Here is a 24,929-nt window from a genome sequence, read left to right as displayed (position 1 = left end):
TAACGCCCAGTATAGTATTTTTTTTGAATTATAGGATAATGACTTTCTAAATTACAGGGCTACTATTGATTAATAAAATCATATTTGAAAAATATCACAACAGGAAGTGTAACACACAATTTTAAATTCTCAATAATCTATACTATTATACAGAGCGTTTTTAAAATGGAGGGCTGGCTATACTTTTTCGGATAGTACTTTTAAAATTAAACAAAAAATAATCTTAGGAAAAATAGCCGTTTGGACGTTATCATCGCCCGGAAAATAAATAAATAAATAAATAAAAGTAATTAAAATTGTTACATAAAATTAAAACTTAAAACTACTATCACAGGAAACAAAATCCGGAATGCGTGTAAAAGGTTGTTCTGAAGGGCAGCCATACCAGAAGCGGATGAAGAGCTTCTACACAACCTCTCCTTTTTAAAACTTACAAGTAAGATAAAATAACCCAGCAATTGCGACTCCTCCGGAAAAGGGGACGCATTGCTCCCTCCTTACAGGTAGTGCCCCGTTGTGGCGTATTCCTGCTAGCCTATTAAGCGTTAGCAACGAAAGGACTTCAGTGGACGGTCTGAAGGGGAATTACGTCGGGAGGACAGGCTTTATAAGCCTAGCCTTTCGCGGTCGGCCCATGAAATGGGTTCGATAACGCTGGTTCAACAACGGATTGGAATGCAACTAAATCCGACTTAAAATACTAAATAATAATAAAGAAAACTTGAAAAATTAGACCCGCTAACTAAAAATAAAACTTAAAAAACGCCCGATAGAATCACCCAGCAGCAAGGGACTCTGTCCAGGTTCTGCGATAAAGTAGGGAGTAATAAACTCCCGCCAACTTTGCATTCCGCATTCCGTGTAAAAGGCCCATTCTCGGATAACAAAAACACTAACATGTAACTTAAAACTACGTTAAAAACTATCATATTAAAAATAAGTAAAACTTAAAACTAAAAAGAAATAAAACTTAAAACTATTATGTTTAAAGTCTTACAACTAATATCACAGACGAATTTAAAAAACATAAAAAAAAAAAAAATGAATACATATATATATATATATATATATATATATATATATATATAAAAAATTCCGATAGGGAGTGTAAAAGGCTCGCTACTCGGATAACAAAAACAATACATAAGACTAGAGTAATTAAATTTTTTGTATTAACCCTATGCTACGCAAAAACAGAAACAGCCGGTCTAAAACCTCTTATCATTACACAAGATACCACGGATATTACTGGGTAGTTTAAATTTACGACGCAATGCCGCATAACAAATGCAGTCCACGAGTATGTGGTGCACAGTCACGCGGCAGTTGCATCGTGTGCATAGAGGTGGTTGTCCTCTTGTAAACAAGTACTCGTGTGTGACCCTCATGTGTCCTATCCGCAATCGACAGAGAACTACTTCCTCACGCCGGGGTTTTCTGTATGAGGAGTCCCATGGTAACACAGAATCTTTAATCTGACGGAGTTTATTATCAACGGTAGCCGTCCAATCACCTTGCCACCTTGTTCTTAATAATTGTTTTACATAGTTAATGAAATCAGAAGTAGCAACTCGGGTGGTGAAAGGAGGCTGGTTACGTGCTTCTTTGGCAGCGGAATCTGCATGTTCATTACCTGGAATCCCTACGTGGCTAGAGACCCGGCAGAAACTTTATTCTGTGTTGCGATTATTCAACTCAGCGATTGCGTTGTAAATTTCAATGACGATAGGATGTTTGGAATAAAAGTTTTTTAAGGCTTGGAGAGCACTACACGAGTCACTGCAAATAAGAATTTTTCTATATTTAGGGTTAATGATGTTTAGAGCCTTATTTATAGCGTATAATTAAGCGGTAAACGCACTCGTTATACCGGGTAGACCAAACATATAAGTTCTCTCATTGACAACAAATGCACAGCCAACTGTATCGTTTTGTTTCGATCCATCAGTGTATACAACCGCGTCTGGTTTCATCTTGGAGAGAACACACTGAAACATTTGCTGAAAGACAATAGATGGTGTTGATTGTTTATTGTATGTAGTCAGGTCAAAATTAAAATTTATGAGGTTTATTCTCCATGGAGGATATGAGCAAGCATATCAAGCAGGAAAGAATGACGGTGTGTCAACATTTATATGCTGCAGCAGACGCCAGGTACGGACACCTACAGGTGAGACGTGGATGGTCCTCATACTTTCCTAGATTAGGATTTCTAAAGACAGACTCAAGAACCGGGTGATTTGGCTGTCCTCCGAGACGAGCAAAATAAGATAATAACAGCTGGTCTCGTCTATCCCAAAGTGATGGTTCACCACAGTATACAAGTAAGCTTGCGACAGGACTTGATCTAAACGCGCCTGTGGCAAGCCGAAGGAAAGCATGATGTACACTATCCAGCATTTTAAGCACGGTTTGACGAGCTGAAGAGTAGGTGATACAACCATAATCTAAACGGGAGCGAACAAAGGAATAGTAAAAACGTTATCATCCATGATCTATCGGCTCCCCGGTTGGTGTTAGTAAGGACTCGCATCATATCTAGAATTTTGGAACATTTTGTTTTCAATTCTTTTAAATGTTTGACCCAAGTATGTTAATGTAATGTTCTCCCACTGTTAGCCATTTTCTTATTTTTATATAAAAATTGATATCTGAAGTTCGGATAGAGGAATCACATTAATATTCGATAAGCGTCTTGGTAATAAAGTTTAAAAATTAGCAAAAAATCAGGAATTAAATACCTTAAAAAATTATAAAATGGCGACCATTTATATTTTTCAATCTGTTATTTCTCCGTAAATATACATTTTATGAAATTGTGTCATTAGTTAAATTAAGCCTTTTATTTTGAACAAAATGACATTTTATTTTTAAAAATCGGTTAACAAATAGACGAGATATGGTAGAAAATTGATGTTGTAATTTTTTGTTTGTTTTCATCAGCTCCAAATTCGTTAAATTCGATTAAATATTAATTTTTGTCAATTCTAGTATGTATCAATTTTTTTTTGTCTTCAGTCATTTGACTGGTTTGATGCAGCTCTCCAAGATTCCCTATCTAGTGCTAGTCGTTTCATTTCAGTATACCCTCTACATCCTACATCCCTAACAATTTGTTTTACATATTCCAAACGTGGCCTATCTACACAATTTTTTCCTTCTACCTGTCCTTCCAATATTAAAGCGACTATTCCAGGATGCCTTAGTATGTGGCCTCTCTTCTTTTAAGTATATTTTTTCCAAATGCTTCTTTCTTCATCTATTTGCCGCAATACCTCTTCATTTGTCACTTTATCCACCCATCTGATTTTTAACATTCTCCTATAGCACCGCATTTCAAAAGCTTCTAATCTTTTCTTCTCAGACACTCCGATCGTCCAAGTTTCACTTCCATATAAAGCGACACTCCAAACATATACTTTCAAAAATCTTTTCCTGACATTTAAACTAAATTTTCATGTAAACAAATTATATTTCTTACTGAAGGCTCGTTTCGCTTGTGCTATTCGGCATTTTATATCGCTCCTGCTTCGTCCATCTTTAGTAATTCTACTTCCCAAATAACAAAATTCTTCTACCTCCATAATCTTTTCTCCTCCTATCTTCACATTCAGTGGTCCATCTTTGTTATTTCTACTACATTTCATTACTTTTGTTTTGTTCTTGTTTATTTTCATGCGATAGTTCTTGCGTAGGACTTCATATATGCCGTTCATTGTTTCTTCTAAATCCTTTTTACTCTCGGCTAGAATTACTATATCATCAGCAAATCGTAGCATCTTTATCTTTTCACCTTGTACTGTTACTCCGAATCTAAATTGTTTTTTAACATCATTAACTGCTAGTTCCATGTAAAGATTAAAAAGTAACGGGAATGGGAACATCCTTGTCGGACTCCCTTTCTTATTACGGCTTCTTCCTTATGTTCTTCAATTGTTACTGTTGCTGTTTGGTTCCTGTAAATGTTAGAAATTGTTCTTCTATCTTTGTATTTGAACCCTAATTTTTTAAAATGCTTTTTTTTATATTTCATTAAAATTATAATTACGGTCAAATTAACAATAAATTCCATACCCGGCTAATAAAAGACACGGAAAGAAATTGCTCACAACATTACCAGATCGAGTCGAATACACCTCTCCGATGACAGCTAAGCTTTATATAAAATATAATGATAATATGATAACTTCGCACTGGTATGATACGAATCAATATGCGTGACATTAATTTAATTTCACATAGTAAACGAGAAATTAATTCAACGGAAATAAATATATGAATTAAAACTAAACTGCAATGGCCTATTAAAAACAGTAAAGTAAAATTAATGATATTTTTCAATTGGTTAATGCCAACGTATACGACCGTTCCTAACATGGGAAACACATAAACACTCTGCAGTCGGCCCAAATATGGAAAGCACACGCTCAAGTATTACTTGGATCTTGTAAGGTACACCTAATGGACGTAGATCAACGGAAACCGATACACGCCAAGTCACCATCCTGTTATACTAATGCAAGCCAGCCCCCGTACATTCCCAAGCAAATAACCTTATCGATCGATTACAATAAAAATATAATTAACAATTAAATAATTCCTGACAGGATTATAAAAATTAGGAAGATTTTTTTTTTAATTTTGAATTACATGACAATTTACGAACAGAATGGTAAATATATTCGTTGTCAGTTTGATATGTATATAAATACAGGGTGTCCCATATAAAACGCAACCCATCAATAACTCATCCATGAAATTTCAAAACTCAAGCTTACTCCCCTACTCGTTACTGAAATGGACTCATCCAACATCTGAACATCGCGGCGACGCAGTAGAACGCTACCGATAGTAACAATAACGTTCAGTGTATTGCTAGATACAAGATGGTGTTTTCGCTAGATGAACGTGTTTTCATTGTCGAGTCGTACTTCAGTACGAAATCAGCGGTTGCAGTGCAAGATTTGTTTCGCCATAAGTACCCGGATAAACTGGCTCCTAACAAAACATAAGTATTACGGTTAGTCGCAAAATTTAGAGAGACCGGTTCTGTTAATAACAAGGAACACAAAAGATCTGGGTCGGTGTTGAATACAGATACAGTCGCTGAAATCAAAGACCGATTACTCGCCTCACCAAATAAATCGATCAGACGTTTGTGTGCTGAAATTAATTTTTCTAAATCGACTGTTCATCGGGCGACCAAACGATTACAATTACGACCTTATCGCATTCAAACGGTTCATCGACTTCTTGAGCCCGACAATGAAAAACGGCTACAATATTGTCAACGGTTGCGTCGATTTCTGCGTGAGGGAATTAACGTTATCGATTCGTTATTTTTCACAGATGAAGCGCGGTTTCATTTGGACGGCTACGTAAACAGTCAAAACAGTAGAAATTGGAGCGCTGAAAATCCCCACGTTTATCATGAAAAACAATTACACCCGCAGAAGTCAGGCGTGTGGTGCCCGATATCGCGGAAGAAAATAATCGGTCCTATTTTTTTCGAGTACACCATTAATGCAGAACGATATCAGGATATTTTATTTCAGTTCATCGCACTCTTGGAAGAGAAAGACAGACACAACATGACGGTGCGACATCGCACTACGCAGGTTCAACTTCTGATTTCGTCGAGGAATTCTTTGGTAATCGTGTTATCGGTCCAGGCTTGTGGCCACAAATATCTGCAGATTTGACTGCGGCGGATTTTTTTCTACGGGGTTACCTCAAAGAAAAAGCCTACAGCAACACACTTGAACGATTGAAAGTGAATATTGAACAAGCTGTATTAAATATCCAGCCACAAACTTTGAAAAAAGTTGCAAGAAACGTTGTAAAAAGAATTGAAGCTTGTATTCAGGAAGATGGCGGCCACTTCCAACATTTACTCTAAATGTAAGGTAATAATAAAAATTACATTTACATATGCTTTTTTATTACTTCAATATCTACCAATATAAGGTTGGGTTGCGTTTTATAACGGACAACCTGTATTTTAATTAATAAAAATTTTGCTCCCAAATTTTACAAATCTTAGTTTCCCCTCGTTAGTATTCTCTTTTGTTGAATTATATTTTTATTTTTTGACGTGAAACGTCATTAAAATCACACCGAAACATAGCAAATTTTTAGCGTAACGAAAAGATCTATATCGTCCTGCCGTTAATAACTCCCTAACTATTATTCTAATGCGATGTCATTTTATTATAACTTACACGTTCATATAGGACTTAAGAGTTTACATCACCGGTGATCGGGTAGGCGTAGAGAAAACACAGCGCAGATCAACCAAAATCGGTGATCTCACTCATTTCCATTGAATATAACTCACGATTTAGACGTAATACCCCGGTGATTCATGCGTTTATGTTTAGAGTTCATCGAGACAGGTCGATTTAACAAATAATAAATGTATTTTAGACGATATTTACGAGTTAAAAATTAAAATAAACATGTAAAAACGTATAGAAATTCAATAAATCAGCTTTAGCCAGAGGAAAAGACAACCGGAAATATAAATTACGCATATCGTTGGAAAAGGGGAGGTTATGGGCCACGCACAGATACCCCGATGTCCTGTACCGACCGAGCGAGACCATTTCGGGAGCGTTGCAAAGCTGGGACGGCGCGATCAGTAAACCACGCCGACAGGGCGAGCACCTCTACCGCTGCTCATTATGTCTCATACTTCTCATATCACACACCGATATTGAACAAAATTGTCGTCGAATATTAATCGAATTAAATATCATGTCTCGTTTTTATTTCAATTTGATACTCGCTGACATACAGACCGAGCAATTTATTTATACAGTTGACCAAATTAAGGAACTAAAATTTTCAATTGTAGAATTTCAGTTTTCTTAAAAAAATAAAATACAAAGGTGGCTCTTCCACTGGTCGTTTTGTAGCTCGTAGGGAGTTCATCCAAGGTCTGTAAAGTTTAAATTTTCAAATAGTAACAGATATATATCTGGACGTTTTTCGTAAGCGAATATTTTTACATTTACGTCTAAATAGCGCTGTAGCTCTAGAAGGGAAGTATTGTAATCGGTCCAATTTCAACATACACGACTTTCAACAGATGACACGTAAAGAAGTCAAAAAAAAAAAAACCAGATTGAAATTTTCCGCATGTTAATGTTCGTATGTGTTTAGTGTTGGCCTCTAAAATCATTTTAAACCTCCAGAACTACTGGATCAATTTTCAATAAACTTGGAAAGAATATATTATACTAGGGTACCCCTTCACGGCTTCGCCCACAATATAGATGTAGCATCGCTCGGAATGCCTTTTTAATACTAAATATCTAATCGACGATATTATATTTAGATTTTTATTAAATTCTGACAAAACGTTAAATAATCATTTTTACGAAAAGTTTTTTTTTGTCTTCAGTCATTTGACTGGTTTGATGCAGCTCTCCAAGATTCCCTATCTAGTGCTAGTCGTTTCATTTCAGTATACCCTCTACATCCTACATCCCTAACAATTTGTTTTACATATTCCAAACGTGGCCTATCTATACAATTTTTTCCTTCTACCTGTCCTTCCAATATTAAAGCGACTATTCCAGGATGCCTTAGTATGTGGCCTCTCTTCTTTTAAGTATATTTTTCCAAATGCTTCTTTCTTCATCTATTTGCCGCAATACCTCTTCATTTGTCACTTTATCCACCCATCTGATTTTTAACATTCTCCTATAGCACCGCATTTCAAAAGCTTCTAATCTTTTCTTCTCAGACACTCCGATCGTCCAAGTTTCACTTCCATATAAAGCGACACTCCAAACATATACTTTCAAAAATCTTTTCCTGACATTTAAACTAAATTTTCATGTAAACAAATTATATTTCTTACTGAAGGCTCGTTTCGCTTGTGCTATTCGGCATTTTATATCGCTCCTGCTTCGTCCATCTTTAGTAATTCTACTTCCCAAATAACAAAATTCTTCTACCTCCATAATCTTTTCTCCTCCTATTTTCACATTCAGTGGTCCATCTTTGTTATTTTTACGGCTTCTTTCTTAGGTTCTTCAATTATTATTGTTGCTGTTTGGTTCCTGTACATGTTAGCATATATTCTTCTATCTCTGTATTTGAACCCTAATTTTTTTAAAATGCTGAACATTTTATTCCAGTCTACGTTATCGAATGCCTTTTCTAGGTCTATAAACGCCAAGTATGTTGGTTCGTTTTTCTTTAATCTTCCTTCTACTATTAATCTGAGGCCTAATATTTCTTCCCTTATTCCTATACTTTTCCTGAAACCAAATTGGTCTTCTCCTAACACTTCTTCCACTCTCCTCTCAATTCTTCTGTATAGAATTCTATTTAAGATTTTTGATGCATGACTAGTTAAACTAATTGTTCTGTATTCTTCACATTTATCTGCCCTTGCTTTCTTTGGTATCATGACTATAACATTTTTTTTGAAGTCTGACGGAAATGAATTGTTGCCCAAAACTTAACTAAAGGAAGATAAGAAAATTGATCGATATTTGTTAGACCGATCCATTTTATGAATCGATTAAAAGAGTTCAATAAAGATAAACAAAAAATTTATTGCAATTCCAAATCTAGCATCCCCATCCCGGCTTCGAACGGGATGGGGATGGTTACTTGCGCTTCCCGTCACGATCAGAGGGTGATAGCTCGCTTCGCTCTCCCTTCCCGTTTTCTCCCGTTTCCCTTTCCTTCTCCCCTTCCCAAATTTACCTTTCGGCCTTCCTCTTCTCTTTTTTCTCTTTTCCACCTCCTTTTCCTTCCATTTTTTCCATTTTCCGATTTTTCTCTTTCTCTGTTCTTCCTCGCGCGTAAATCGGTCCAGTAGTTTTTTAGTCTATAGCGGACACACATATCGGAAACATTGGAATGGAATCGCAAAATATTTAGTAAAGCGTGTGTTGATTTTACGTCCAACAGATAGCGCTGTTAATACGAAATTTAGTTTTTTATCGATTTGAACCCCTTAAAATGAAAATTTTGCAAAATCCTTTCTTAGTGCACGCCTACTTAAAGATACGAAGGTACCCTGAAAATTTCAAGTCTCTACTTCTAATAGTTTTGTTAATACGTTGATTATGAGGTCAGAGAATCGGTCAGGATGTTCTCTTTTATGTAACATAACACATTGATGCTATTAAATTTTCACAGGTCAAGGGGGAGAGTGTAGAGCAAGTCCCCCTACCCCTTCGTATCTCAAGATTTCATCTAATTGGTCATATTTTACTTACGCACATTTGTTAATGAATAAAAAATAATAATATTTGCGAAAAATGTAGTACCCATCCGAAAATGAAATTCTCTAAATTAGTAGGCATATCGCGCCAATAGTACCCAGTGTTACCACAAGTAGCGGTAGTGTCGTAGTTCACAGTCTTCGAATTTCCCTTTTCCGTTCTCGTGTTCGACCAGGAAATTTGAAATTTCCATAAGGTTTCGAATTAAATAATATTTTTTAACTTTTAATACCGACTAGAAAATAATATGAACGTACAAAATATAAGAATGCTAGTGATGAAGAAAGTAAAAAGAACTATCGGCAATTAAGAAATGCTATAAACAGGAAGTGCAAACTGGCGAAGGAAGAGTGGATTAAAGAAAAGTGTTCAGAAGTGGAAAGAGAAATGAACATTGGTAAAATAGACGGAGCATGCATACAGGAAAGTTAAGGAAAATTTTGGGGTACATAAATTAAAATCTAATAATGTGTTAAACAAATATGGTACACCCATATATAATACGAAAGGTAAAGTCGATAGATGGATGGAATATATTGAAGAGTTATACGGAGGAAATGAATTAGAAAATGGTGTTATAAAGGAAGTTGAGGAGGATGAAATGGGAGAAACAATACTGAGATCTGAATTTAAGAGAGCATTAAAAGATTTAAATAGCAGAAAGTCTCCTGGAATAGACGAAATACCAGTAGAATTACTGCGCAGTGCAGGTGAGGAAGCGATTGATAGATTATACAAACTGGTGTGTAATATTTATGAAAAAGGGGAATATCCGTCAGACTTCAAAAACAATGTTATAGTCATGATACCAAAGAAAGCAGGGACAGATAAATGTGAAGAATACAGAACTATTAGTTTAACTAGTCATGCATCAAAAATCTTAACTAGAATTCTATACAGAAGAATTGAGAGGAGAGTGGAAGAAGTGTTAGGAGAAGACCAATTTGGTTTCAGGAAAAGTATAGGGACAAGGAAAGAAATATTAGGCCTCAGATTAATAGTAGAAGGAAGATTAAAGAAAAACAAACCAACATACTTGGCGTTTATAGACCTAGAAAAGGCATTCGATGACGTAGCTGGAATACAATGTTCAGCATAAAAAAAAAATTAGGGTTCAAATACAGAGATAGAAGAACAATTTCTAACATTTACGGGAACAGTAACAGTAACAATTGAAGAACATAAGAAAGGAGCCGTAATAAGAAAGGGAGTCCGACAAGGATGTTCCCTATTTCCGTTACTTTTTAATCTTTACATGGAACTAGCAGTTAATGATGTTAAAGAACAATTTAGATTCGGAGTAACAGTACAAGGTGAAAAGATAAAGATGCTACGATTTGCTGATGATATAGTAATTCTAGCCGAGAGTAAAAAGGATTTAGAAGAAACAATGAACGGCATAGATGAAGTCCTACGCAAGAACTATCGCATGAAAATAAACAAGAACAAAACAAAAGTAATGAAATATAGTAGAAATAACAATGATGGACCACCGAATGTGAAAATAGGAAGAGAAAAGATTATGGAGGTAGAAGAATTTTGTTATTTGGGAAATAGAATTACTAAAGATGGACGAAGCAGGAGCGATATAAAATGCCGAATAGCACAAGCGAAACGAGCCTTTAGTAAGAAATATAATTTGTTTACATCAAAAATAAATTTAAAAGTATATGTTTGGAGTGTCGCTTTATATGGAAGTGAAACTTGGACGATCGGAGTATCTGAGAAGAAAAGATTAGAAGCTTTTTAAATGCGGTGCTATAGGAGAATGTTAAAAATCAGATGGTTGGATAAAGTGACAAAAATAAAACTTTTAATACTATTTATCTTCTTTATTTTGTTTTCAGTTATTTGACTGGTTTGATGCAGCTTTCCAAGATTCCCTATCTAGTAAGAGTCATTTCATTTCATTATAGGCTCCCACATCCTACATCCCTAACAATTTGTTTTAAACATTCCAAACATTGCCTGCCTGCACAATGTTTCCCTTTTACCTGTCCCTCCAACATTAAAGGGACTATTCCAGGATGCCTTAATATGTGGCTTATAATTCTGTCTCTTCTTTTACGTATATTTTTCCAAATGGTTCTTTCTTCATCGATCTTCCGCAACACCTCTTCTATTTATCTTATTAAGTTAATATTTCAAAGGTCGGTAGTACTGACGTACGAGTTATAAAGTCGTCTACTATTTTCGTTTTTCTTTTTATCTGTTTAGCCTCCAAAACCACCGTAAGGTATTACTTCAGAGGATGATATGTATGAATCTAAATGAAGTATAGTCTATGGTCGACCATTCCTAAGATGTGTGGTTAATTAAAACCCAACCACCAAAGATCACCGGTATCCACGATCTTGTATTCAAATCCGTATAAAATTAACTGCCTTTACTAGGACTTGAACGCTGGAACTCTCGACTTCCAAATCGGTTGATTTGTAACGACGAGTTCACCATTAGACCGCCCGGTGGGATAGGGTCAGACTTAAGGAAATTAAAAGCACCACTTTATAGGCCGACAACAATTTTCGAAGATGAATAAGAAATAGAAGTAAAAGAAATATTTTTTATAAAGTAATATTAAAATCTAGGTCGATATTATGAAATAAATACAAAGTGGAAAATTAAAATAGACGAAAGTAAATAATACAATGAGTTCGATGTACTGCAATGAAAAAGAGAAGTCGAACACAGATGTGTTTGCAGATCGAATGTAAACATTAAATAAACCATAACATACGCAATATAATATTTATTAACACTTGCAGAATTATTTTACATTACCATTAGCGTCGAAATAATAAGATAGTCGAATATTTTTTTAATTTTATATAATTGAAATATATATATATACATGTGATTCACAGAAACGGGAAATTTTAAAAATTAAATAACCTTAATGAAAATTTTTTTTTAGAAAATTAATTTTATTTCATGTAATTGTACAAATGTTGCCATTTTAGGCATCTCTGTTGGGCTCCTTACGGAAAACTGATTATACAAACAAACATCTTTCCCTTCACGAAAGAAACTGTTTAATTAATTAATTCTATACCTCCAACGATTTGTTTTCATTACTTTCAAAAAAAAGGGAAATGGATCGATTGTATTACGTCACTAGTAGGATGTATTATTCAAAATAAGATTAACTTCTTTGTTATTAATTTTAACTTGTTTTCTTATACAGTAAAAATAAATTAATTAATGAATTAAGATATAAAACATTCGATCAAGAATCCAATAACAAATTATCAGATCACACCTAACCTACAATTTTAAAATTGTTTGGAAACATTTAAGCTGCGATAGTATAAATATCTTTTACAGGAGAAATAAAATAAAATGGTTATCGTCAAGGAAAAAATCTATTCTTTTTTTTTACAAAACGGTCTACCGTATACTCGAGTTCGAATAATAAACAAAAATCGATTCTCTAAAGAATTTGTTAAACGATTTCAGTTGCCATCAAATAACGTTAAAACTGTTTTGATCTGGTGTATCTCATTCGGTTTTTACTATTTTATGAAATAAATAAACATAACTTCACTACCTTACGGTAAAATAACTTAATTAATCTCTTGTCGACCGATATATAGATATATATATTTTTTTTTTTTTCGTTAAAAATAAAATATCGTATATATTACAGTCAATTCTTCGATTATACAGGGTGTCCCATACAAAACACAACCCATCAATCACTCATCCATGAAATTTCAAAAGTCAAGCTTACTCCCCTACTCGTTACTGAAATGCTCGTCCAACATCTAAACATCCGCGGCGACGCAGTAGAAAGCTACCGATAGTAACAACAATGCAATCATAACGTTCAGTGTATTGCTAGAGACAACATGGTGTTTTCGCTATTTCTGCGTGACGGAATTAATGTTATGGATTCGTTATCTTTCACAGATGAAGCACGGTTTCATTTCGATGGCTACGTAAACAGATAAAACAGTAGAATTTGGAGTACTGAAAATCCCCACGTTTATCACGAAAAACAATTACACCCGCAGAAGTTGGGCGTTTGGTGCGCGATATCGCGGAACAAAATAATAGGTCCTATTTTTTTCGAGTACAATATTAATGCAGAACGATATCAGGATATTTTATTTCGGTTCATCGCACTCTTGGAAGAGGAAGACAGACACTGCTGGCTACAACATGACGGTGCGACATCGCAGTACGCAGGATCAACTTCTCATTTCGTCAAGGAATTCTTTGGTAATCGTGTCATCAGTCGAGGCTTGTAGCCACCAAGATCTCCAGATTTGATTGCGGCGGATTTTTTTTTACGGGGTTACCTCAAAGAAAAAAACCTACAGCAACAAACCAGGAACACTTGAACGATTGAAAGTCAATATTGAACGAGCTGTATTAAATATCCAGCAATAAACTTTGAAAAAAGTTGCAACAAACGCTGTAAAAAGAATTGAAGCTCTTATTCAAGAAGATGGCAGCCACTTCTACCATTTACTCTAAGTGTAAGGTAATGGATGGTAATAATAAAAATTACATTTACATTTACACATGCCTTTTTATTATTTCAATACCTACCGATATAAGGTTGGGTTGCGTTTTATATGGGACATCCTGTATATATAGATTAAATGAACAGCTTTTCCACTTTCTTTCGTTTTTTCCTGTTTTATTCGCCCATTTTCTCCCCTTTTTCCATAAAATTCCCCATTTCTCTTTCCCTTGTTTCCTTTTTCCCCCTTATATTTTTTTCACCTTTCACCTTTCCCATTTCCTTTTGCCTATTTCCCCCTTCTTCCGTTTTACTTTTTTCGATTTTACCCTTTCACCCTTTTTTTCCTGCGCGTAAATCGGTCCAGTAGTTTTTTATTCTATAGCGGACACACATATCGGAAAAACTGAAATAGAATCATAAAATATTTAGTATAGCGTGTGTTGCTTTTACGTCCAACAGATAGCGCTGTTTTTACCTGGCACATGATTAAGATTTAAGATTTTGAACAAACGAACAATTTTACTTATGTCTGTTCGTCCGCGCGCGCGCGTGTGTAGCCTATGATGCCCGCGGTAACGTAACGAATCTACCGCGCGTTCATAATTTAAATCGGTTCAGGCGTTGAGTTACTACGGTGGAACAAACATACCTACATTACATGCATCCTAAATACATTAACTCCTTTTGCATAGTTGTATAGAAACAGAGATTAAAGAAAAGGAAAACCATTTCATATTCACATAAAAGGTTCAATAAATATACTTCCTTTAATAAACAAATAAGGTAATAATTTTACGCTCGATGCACATGAGTGACCTTGGATATGTCCTTGACAGTTGTTTCTCCCACTACCGCACCGACTTACATGTAATTTTAAAAACAATTTGTGTACTATTAATAAACAAAATGATAAATATAATGGAAGTATATTAATCAACTACAAACAGTTCATTTAAAATTAATTTTCATAGCATAAAAAACAAAATAAAATAAAATTACTTTTCTATTAATTATTTAAATAATGTTTAATAACCGATTGTTACACTTTCAGTAACCAAATGTAAAAAAGAAAATCATATCACATCACTATCACTAAAACCGAGATAAATCATCAAAAGTATGCTAAAAAAAGAGCTGACAACACAATTGTCGGTTGTTTCTGATTCACGGCTTACACACACAACTTAATTTAAAATATTTATCATTTTATTTAAATATAATATTCTTTTCGTTTTTTAATTAAATGAATCTAACAAGCGCGCGCGCATACCGTATTTAATTCGCGCGTGTATAGCTTTAGTACCAGCGGCGGTCGGCACTAACAAAAACTGATGAATTTTACAACTTACATACAACGAATTTCTCCTGTAAGGTCGATAGAAATCTGTAACCGCAAGACTTAATGCACCAGATACCGAGTCGACCGTGCGATCAAGTTCGAGAACTTGACAGACGGAGTCACTTTTTTACACTTTAAATATTATTTATTTATTGGTGGGTGTTAACTAGAATTCTATACAGAAGAATTGAGAGGAGAGTGGAAGAAGTGTTAGAAGAAGACCTATTTGGTTTCAGGAAAAGTATAGGGACAAGGGAAGCAATTTTAGGCCTCAGATTAATAGTAGAAGGAAGATTAAAGAAAAACAAACCGACATACTTGGCGTTTATAGACCTAGAAAAGGCATTCGATAACATAGACTGGAATAAAATGTTCAGCATTTAAAAAAAATTAGGGTTCAAATACAGAGATAGAAGAACAATTGCTAACATGTACAGGAACCAAACAGCAACAATAACAATTGAAGAACATAAGAAAGAAGCCCTAATAAGAAAGGGAGTCCGACAAGGATGTTCCCTATATCCGTTACTTTTTTATCTTTACATGGAACTAGCAGTTAATGATGTTAAAGAACAATTTACATTCGGAGTAACAGTACAAGGTGAAAAGATAAAGATGCTACGATTTGCTGATGATATAGTAATTATAGCCGAGAGTAAAAAGGATTTAGAAGAAACAATGAACGGCATAGATGAAGTCCTACGCAAGAACTATCAAATGAAAATAAACAAGAACAAAACAAAAGTAATGAAATGTAGTAGAAATAACAAAGATGGATCGCTGAATGTGAAAATAGGAGGAGAAAATATTACGGAGGTAGAAGAATTTTGTTAATTGGGAACTAGAATTACTAAAGATGGACGAAGCAGGAGCGATATAAAATGCTGAATAGCACAAGCTAAACGAGCCTTCAGTAAGAAATATAATTTGTTTACATCAAAAATTAATTTAAATGTCAGAAAAAGATTTTTGAAAGTATATGTTTGGAGTGTCGCTTTATATGGAAGTGAAACTCGGAAGATCAGAATATCTGAGAAGAAAAGATTAGAAGCTTTTGAAATGCGGTGCTATAGGAGAATGTTAAAAATCAGACGGGTGGATAAAGTGACAAATGAAGAGGTATTGCGATAAATAGATGAAGAAAGAAGCATTTGGAAAGATATAGTTAAAAGAGGAGACAGATTTATAGGCCACATACTAAGGCATCCTGGAATAGTCGCTTTAATATTGGAAGGACAGGTAGAAGGAAAAAATTGTGTAGGCAGGCCACGTTTGGAATATGTAAAACAAATTGTTAGGGATGTAGGATGTAGAAGGTATACTGAAGTGAAACGACTAGCACTAGATAGGGAATCTTGGAGAGCTGCATTAAACCAGTCAAATGACTGAAGACAAAAAAAAATTGGTGGGTGGAATATATTGAAGAGTTATACGTTGGAAATAAATTAGAAAATGGTATTATACAGGAAGAAGAGGAAGTCAAACAGGATGAAAGAGGAGAAACAATACTGAAATCTGAATTTCAGAGATGATTAAAAGATTTGAATGGCAGAAAGGCTCCAGTAATAGACGGAATACCTGTATAATTACTGCCCAGTGAAGGTCAGGAAGGGATACATCGATTACACAAACTGGTGTGTAATATTTACAAAAAAGGGGAACTTCGGCCAGGCTTCAAAAAGGGTTAGTCATGATACCGAAGTAAGCAGGAGCAGATAAATGTGAAGAATACAGAATAATTAGCTTAACTAGTCACGCATCAAAAATCTTGATAAAAAAAATCTTGTAATGTAATCTTCATAAAAAATCTAGAAATGCATAAAACTAGAATTCTGTACAAAAGAATTGAGCGAAGAGTGGAAGAAGTGTTAGTGTTAGGAGAAGGCAATTCTGATTTCAGAAGACATATAGGGACAAGGGAAGCAATTTTAGCGTTCAGATGAATAGTAGAAGGAAGATTAAAGAAAAACAAACCAACATACTTGGCGTTTATAGACCTAGAAAAGGCATTTGATAACGTAGACTGGAATAAAATGTTCAGCTTTTTAAAAAAATTAGGGTTCAAATACAAAGATAGAAGAACAATCTTTAACATTTACAGGAACAAAATTGGAACAGTACTAATTGAAGAGCATAAGAAAGAAGCGGTAATAAAAAAGTATTCGGACAAGGGTGTTCCTGATGCCTGTTACATTTTAATCTTTACATAGAACTAGCAGTTAATGATGTTAAAGAACAATTTAGATCCGGAGTAACAATACAAGGTGAAAAGATAAAGATGCTACGATTTGCTGATGATATAGTAATTCTAGCCGAGAGTAAAACGGATTTAGAAGAAACAATGAACGGCATGGATGAAGTCATACGCAAGAACTATCACATGAAAATAAACAAGAACTAAATGAAAGTAGTAAAATGTAGTAGAAATAATGAAGAAGGACCACTGAATGTAAAAATAGGAAGAGAAAATATTATGGAGGTAGAACAATTTTGTTATTTGGGAAGTAGAATTACTAAAGATGAACAAAGCAGGAGCGATGTAAAATTCCGAATAGCACAGGTGAAACAAACCTTTGGTCAGAAATATAATTTGCTTATATCAAAAATTTATTGAAACGTCATGAAAAGATTTTTGAAAGTATATGTTTGGAGTGTCGCTTTATATGGAAGTGAAACTTGGATGATCGGAGTATCTGAGAAGAAAAGATTAGAAGCTTTTCAAATGCGGTGCTACAGGAGAATGTTAAAAATCAGATGGGTGGATAACGTGACAAATGAAGAGGTGTTGTGGCAAATCAATGAAGAAAGAAGCGTTTGGAAAAATATAGTTAAAAGAAGAGACAGACTTATAGGCCACATATTAAGGCATCCTGGAATAGTCGGTTTAATATTGTCCACACAGGCAATGTTTAAAACATGGGAAACAAATTGTTGGGGATATAGGGAGTATCGTGACCCCATAGGGGAAAACATCCTCCTTGTGGCAGTTTCAGTCACCACATTATCCCCTCCATACCTAGCCCTTATGGGCTTTACCAGAAGTCATCTTCAAAACCTTGGCAAAAGACATATCTCAGCCTTGTTCCTGCCTCAGTCAGGATGCCATCGATGCGAATGCCACATGTGACATTCCCATCGGTGAAAAGACAACAAAACACATCTAAACAAGTCTAAAACAAGACTGAATAATAAAAATAAGCGACTGGACCCAATTTTTTTACCCAAATGAGAGTTGAGTTCAACACGCAATAACAATAAACATAAAAATCATGATTATAAAATAACAAAAACAGAAAATCATGCCAAAATGAAATGACTAGCACTCAATAGGTAAGCTTGGAAATCTGCATCAAACCTGTCAAATAACTGAAGACAAAAAAAAACAGCCAGTTATTTATAAAGTGAAATCAAACAAGCACAACGAAAACTAACCTAACATGAAAAGGTATGTTTACTTTTTAAATTAAAAAAAAATCATTACAATTTAAAAAAAAAGATATATAGTACAATATGCAAAAGAAATGCAAGACTATTGTACAACTGAAAGTTATTTTAATGTTTTAGTAATTTAAAGGTTTGTGGTAAAAATAATATAAAAATATATATATTTATAATAGCCTAACTAGAATTACTGTAAAACTGCAAGAGTTAATTATTAAATCTATAATATAAAATAACATCTTTTATAATAAATAATTTGTTTTGGTTAATATTATAAATAATAATATTTATAAAGTAAGAATTTATAAAAAAAAAATTCAAATCTGAAAGTAAAAACCAAGCCAATTTCTCATTCGTGAACTGTAATATGTTTTTCTACATTTCTACTTAACCTTCAAAACTTGTAAAAATGAATACCCCTGTCTGTTTCAAAAAATATATAAAATGTACATTTTTTTAAAATAAAGTTACATATAAGCAATAAAATAGAATCTATAAATAAGTTGTTGAAGAAATATGTATACAATAACTCAATGAAGCTTTAGAAAAGAATAAAATGTTGCACAACTGCATCCATACAAATGTAATATGTAAAAATAACATAACTCAATGAATTAAAGAAAAAATATATAAATCTATCTATTTATAATTAATTAAACTGTAAATAATAACATAGGCCTATGCTGATTTAAAAAGAAAATTATAAATAACAAAAACTTTAAGTTAAATAAGACAGCTCATACTAAATTAAGAAATAATTAACATTTAAAAATTTACCGGTAATTATTTGGCAAACATCCAACAATCACTAGTGTTACTTCACAGTATGTGTAAACAAATAAGACATTCTATTTAAACGTTACTTAACACACCCGTTGATATTTAAAACAATCGATTAATGTTTTACCCAATTTTTACAGTGTTTATCCAAAGCCTATAATTTTTAAAATATAATGCCGAATTTCGAGAAACTCTATTCCTGTTACACTGATTTGATCAAACAATTCTATAGGGAAATATTTTATTACTATACACTCAAGTTTTTGTAGAATTTCTTACAAAAATATCAGACTACAACATAAAATAAAAGTAATTATAACTTCAAACACATAGCCTAAAATAACTAAACGATTTTTTTCAAAAGCTTACTTTACATACATTTATGTATACCAAAGGTTATTTTCTAAAATAGATATATAAAAACACGATATTAACGCCACCACAGCTACAGCTTTATTTAAAAACAAAGTAGTCAATCGGATTTCGGTGGAAAATGAACAGTCTCTTTATTAATTTTATAAATATAATTTAACCAAACATAACCTACGCTAGCTAACCTTGGTGACTAACACCGTAATTTTTTGAGTATTTATTTAATAAATTCAGTAATAATTGCAATTATTTAAATAATCAAAGCATTCCTGTTGATCAGTCAAAGTAAGAGAGCGTAGGTTAAGTTTGGTTAAATTATATTTATAAAATAAATAACCATTTATTAAAATTGATTGTTTTGAATCTGTTAAACTTTATATCGGCACATTTTCCACCGAAATCCGATTGACTACTTTGTTTTTAAATAAAGCTGTAGCTGCGGTGGCGTTAATACGTAAGTACCAAAAATACTAAAACTAATTGTTTCATTTATTAAAAATATAAACCTATAAATAAATAAATAGAGAATGTTATCTGACACAAAAGAATTAGTTCACAAAATCGGTTTCACCTCGAATACGAGTTTTTAAACTAAAATTCAATACTACATCATTCCATAACCTATCCGCTTCCTTTGCTTTACATAGAAAAAAATCGTTAAAACCAAAGGTAACGAAATTTAAAATCAAACTTATACATTCGAGAACAATCATAAGTTCTAATATCCTATATAAGATTTTCTCCATAAATTTGTTTTATTGATCTATTGAACGATGTATCAAGTTATATAAATTTATCGAAAACTGCTGTTCAATTTAATAATACAAAACGCATTCATTATGTTTCAACCGTACTATTTCAATGTACAAGATGAATTAATCTAACTTACCTTCATAAAAATCCATTAAAGCACTGTAAATTATAGTTATATCTAGTTCACAATACTGACCTAAACATAAACAAAACAACACTTAAGCATTTTAAATTAGCACTACTAACATGTAACGACAGAATCCAAGCATCGAAGATGAACAGACACTCCTGCAACGTTTGTCGGTTATTTGCTTCAGTCTGCGTTCTCTTTTTCACATCAGCTTCCTTCTCTATCGTCCCATTCCAATATGGCAACCAATAATAATAAAGCGCGCGGAAAAGGTTGATTTATATTTGATTAACTTAATTTTTTTTTTTAATGTTTTCAGCTACTGCATCGTGTTACTAGTACTTAAAATTAATTTTATTAACTTTATAAAAGACTTCAAAAATCAGTTTTTATTATAAATTTATAAAAAAAAAATGATATAAACATTTTGAGACTAAAATTGATTTCACTACACAGTTTAATTAATTAGCTTTATTATACATTAGCATCCAGATAATAAAAAAAGGCCATTTAAAATCATATCAGTCTACGGAATAGGCCGGTAGTAGTTTTTGTTTATCTCTCCAGGCTATAGCCGTAAAATTTATCTGGGTAACGTTAGATAGAATTGACCCGCATTCTAGCGGAAATTAATAATACAACGCTCAATACACTAATATGTTGTACCAAAATTTCCTATTAAAAACTGGGCCGAAATTTACTTCTAACGGTAAATCGAGCATGATGAATCAATCCAACCAAAATTATTCATTTGTACTAAAATTCACTACAATTATTATTATACATTATTCTATAACTAGTATTCATAAATAAGAATATACAATATAATGCAAAAATTGTACAATTAAAATTAAAAAAAATTTTGTCATCCAAATAGTAAAAAAAGTGGTTATGTAATTCATGAATTAAGAAAATTGTGTTGGAGCACCTTCAGAACAATTCAAAGAACACATAAATAGCAAGTGAAAAAAAAAACCAAATAGAAATCTACTGTTAAAGTGAGTATTGCTCCATAATTTATTACAAAAATTCAGTTCCTCACCATTAAATAATGTACTTTTCGTACTCCTAAATGCATGTCTGTCACAAGAAATCTTCATTGGTAAATAGAAAAAGTAAAATTTTAACCTCCTTAAAAGAATTTCTTCAAATTAGTTCAACGTGAAATCGATGTGGGATATGTAAAAGTCTTTTATAAGACTCAAAAATTTGATTATGACACAACTACCATATTCCTTGATCGCAACCTGCCCAAATAAACAAGGGAATTTGCAATCATCAGTTCTCCCATAGTGAAAAAAATTAAAAAATGCCTAAGTTTACGTATACCCAGGTCATTAAACAAGGGAAAAGTATTTTCAGATCTCTTCACTCTACAGATCTTCCTAATTATTCTTTTTTAAGCTACAATTAGTTTAATTGTTGAACAATAGGTACTACCCCCACACACTTATCTCATATTGCAATTTACTAGTCGGTTCTTAACGATGCCCAGATATTTAATAACAGAAACCTTTTCTATACTTACACACTGAAAACAAATTTCATCAACCGTTCTTTGAAAACAATTTTTACTTTTAAAATAAATATTGCAAGAGGGTTCCTATTTTTTTCTAAAATTAAAATGAATAAATTTAATTTTTTTACTCATTGCCATACTATTAGCTGCAAACCATAGTTTTAGATGATTTAAATCACCATGCATTCTAAATTTAAGTTCATCTATATTTCTAGCTGAATAACACAACATTGTACGAGGGATATTCAATAATTAAAGAGACAAATTAATGTACGAGGTTATGTCAATTATTATCCGCAATGTAGTTATAAATTTTATTGCAATACCAATAAGAAACTTACTTACATTTACATCATTTTTCAACATAATCCTCTTGCCTTTCAACACACTTGGTCCATCGTTGCACAAGCTTCCTGATGCCCTTATAAAAGAAGGTTTTTGGTTGAGCTGTGAGCCAGGAATGCACCGCTTCTTTCACCATTTCGTCCGAGGTAAATCGACGGCCCCTTAATGCCTGTTTGAGTGGACTAAACAAGATGTATTCAAAAGGGGCAAGATCAGGACTGCACAGAGGACGAGGTACTTCAAAGTTTAGTTTTTGGAGCGTTTCAGCATTGTGGGCAGCAGTATTTGGACGGGCATTATCATGCAACAACACAACACCTTTCCACAGCAGTCCTCGGCATTTGCTTCAAATTGCAGGCTTCAGCTTGGTAGTTAGAATCTCACTGTAACGCGTACTGTTTATTGTTTTAATGAGTTTTTAATTTTTTTTTAGGGAGTGAATTTGGATGTTTCCACTGAAGACTTTACCATTTGGATTTGGGTTTAAATTGGTTTGTCCATGTTTCGTACATAGAAAGTCTGCTTCAAACTTTTCTTAAAACTCAAAACATATGCGAATCTGGGTGTCTTTATGGACTTCAGTCAACCGCTGGAACCCATATCGAACATATTTTACAATAATTCAGGACATTATGAATGACTGAATGCGCAATTACAACACTAATATTACACAAACTAGCAATTTTGGAAATTTTGACTTGCCTATCTTCGTTAAAATCATTTATGTGATTTTGCAGTGCAGTAGTCGAAACGTCAACTGGTCTGCCAGAGCAATGAAGATCTGTCACTTTTATTCTACCTGAATTAAACTGTTCTACCCACTTATGCACATTACTGAAGTTTAAACAATCTTCACCATAGTCTTTGAGTGTTCTTGAGTAAATTTTCACCGTGTTTCACACCTTTTGATAGCAAAAATCGTATCACTGAATGTTGCTCTTTCAGAAAATATGTTTCAAGCAAGGCTGACATTCTGAAAACAACAAAAGATGTTATGTTTAGATTAATTATGATCAAGCAACCGATTAAAATGTGTTTCCAGGGTTGCCAAATTAACATCAAAAAATTTCATTGTCATTTTTTTCTCACTGTTATTTAATTCTCTACATCAATTTGTCTTGTTAATAACTGAACATGCTTGTATAAAAATTCATTGAAATATGTACAATTCTCGTTTTTTATTTTTATTTTTTTACTGTGATTTGAATCTAATAAATTAAATGCTTGTAAACACTGGGGCGCAATTTCATTTGGGTCACTTATCAAAACAGAAGAACAGAAATGAATTACAGAAAGATGTTGAGTGTCACTTGATCTGACAAAGTTTTCTAAAAACCTGAATTTTAATTTTTTTAGTAGTTCCACAATGCCTACACATGAACCGCCACTGGTCTTCGCTCAAATCTCTTTTACTACCTGATTCGACACCACTGTCATCTAAATATTCATATTCAAAATCACTTTTGGCACTAAATTAACTGTTGCTATACTCATTTTCCAAAATATGTTTTACTTCTCTCACAGATAATCCTTTTTAACATTAAATTGCTGCCAATTTGACTGAGATGGACACAGGATTTCACCATCAGCCATTATAAAAATGGAAAAACCTTGGGACCACAAACAATTTTATAACACTAAGTATTCAACTAACACGTCACATAAAGGTTAACAACTGAACTGAATAATATTACAAAATTTTTAAAAACTTGCTTTATACTTTTTAGTACAGAGTGATTCAAAGAAACGGGAAATTAAAAAAATTAATTAACGTTAATGAAAAAGTTTTTTTAGAAAATGAATTTTATTTCATGTAATTGTACAAATGTTGCCATTTTAGGATACATACATTTTAGTTTATTTTTTAAAGAACATCTTGCAGGTGACCTCCTCTTCTACGTAAACACTCACGAAGTCTCTTCGTTAAATTGTTCATGGTTTGACGTAACATCTCGACTGGAATTTCCGCAATTACTTCTCGGATCTTTGCCTTCAGTTCTTCCGTTGTAGCAGATCTGCTTTTAAGGTGACCCCACAAAAAGTAATCGCAAGCTAAGAGATCAGGCGATCTGGGAGGTCATTTAATGTCACCGTTTCGTTAAATGAAACGTTGTCCAAACAATCGGCATACAACTGCCGTCGATATTCGTGCAGTATGTGACGTTGCTCCATCTTGTTGAAACCAGGCTGTGTTAAGAATCGGTGGCAATCTCTTTTGTTGTTCCACAACAAAGGTTTCAAGTACGGCTACGTAACGAGCCGACGTCACTGTAATCGCAAGACCGTTGTCATCCTCAAACAATACGGGCCTATAACACCGTAAGATGACATAGCACACCACACGATCACTTTCTGGCTGTGTAACGGATGCTGCTGTAGCTGCGTAGGATTTTCTTGTGCCCGGTATCTGAAATTTTGCTCGTTAACAAATCCATTGAGGTGGAAATGCGCTTCGTCTGACATCCACAGTTCGTGAACAAACTCTTCGTTATCGTTTATCTTCTGAAACATTACATTACAGAATTGTGCTC

At 33.5% G+C, this 24,929-nt stretch overlaps 1 protein-coding gene across 7 annotated transcripts in view; it reads right to left on the bottom strand.

Moving 5' to 3' along the window:
- The window catches only part of corn (microtubule-binding protein cornetto), a 342,761-nt gene extending 321,930 nt beyond the window's left edge, over positions 1 to 20,831 (bottom strand). The window contains exon 1 of one of the 7 annotated variants that reach the window (XR_012756233.1): positions 20,651 to 20,789. The gene's annotated coding sequence lies outside the window, so the exon portion shown is untranslated. Of the gene's footprint in view, positions 1 to 19,276; positions 19,630 to 20,540 lie in introns of those variants that run through there. The other 6 variants (XR_012756232.1, XR_012756231.1, XR_012756234.1 and 3 more) reach the window with 6 other exon arrangements.
- Positions 20,832 to 24,929: the final 4,098 nt, after the last annotated feature.

The sequence above is a fragment of the Lycorma delicatula genome, chromosome 4, assembly GCF_047948215.1.
Source record: "Lycorma delicatula isolate Av1 chromosome 4, ASM4794821v1, whole genome shotgun sequence".
Classification (NCBI taxonomy): domain Eukaryota; kingdom Metazoa; phylum Arthropoda; class Insecta; order Hemiptera; family Fulgoridae; genus Lycorma; species Lycorma delicatula.
This window is presented reverse-complemented; position numbering and strand designations above follow the sequence as displayed.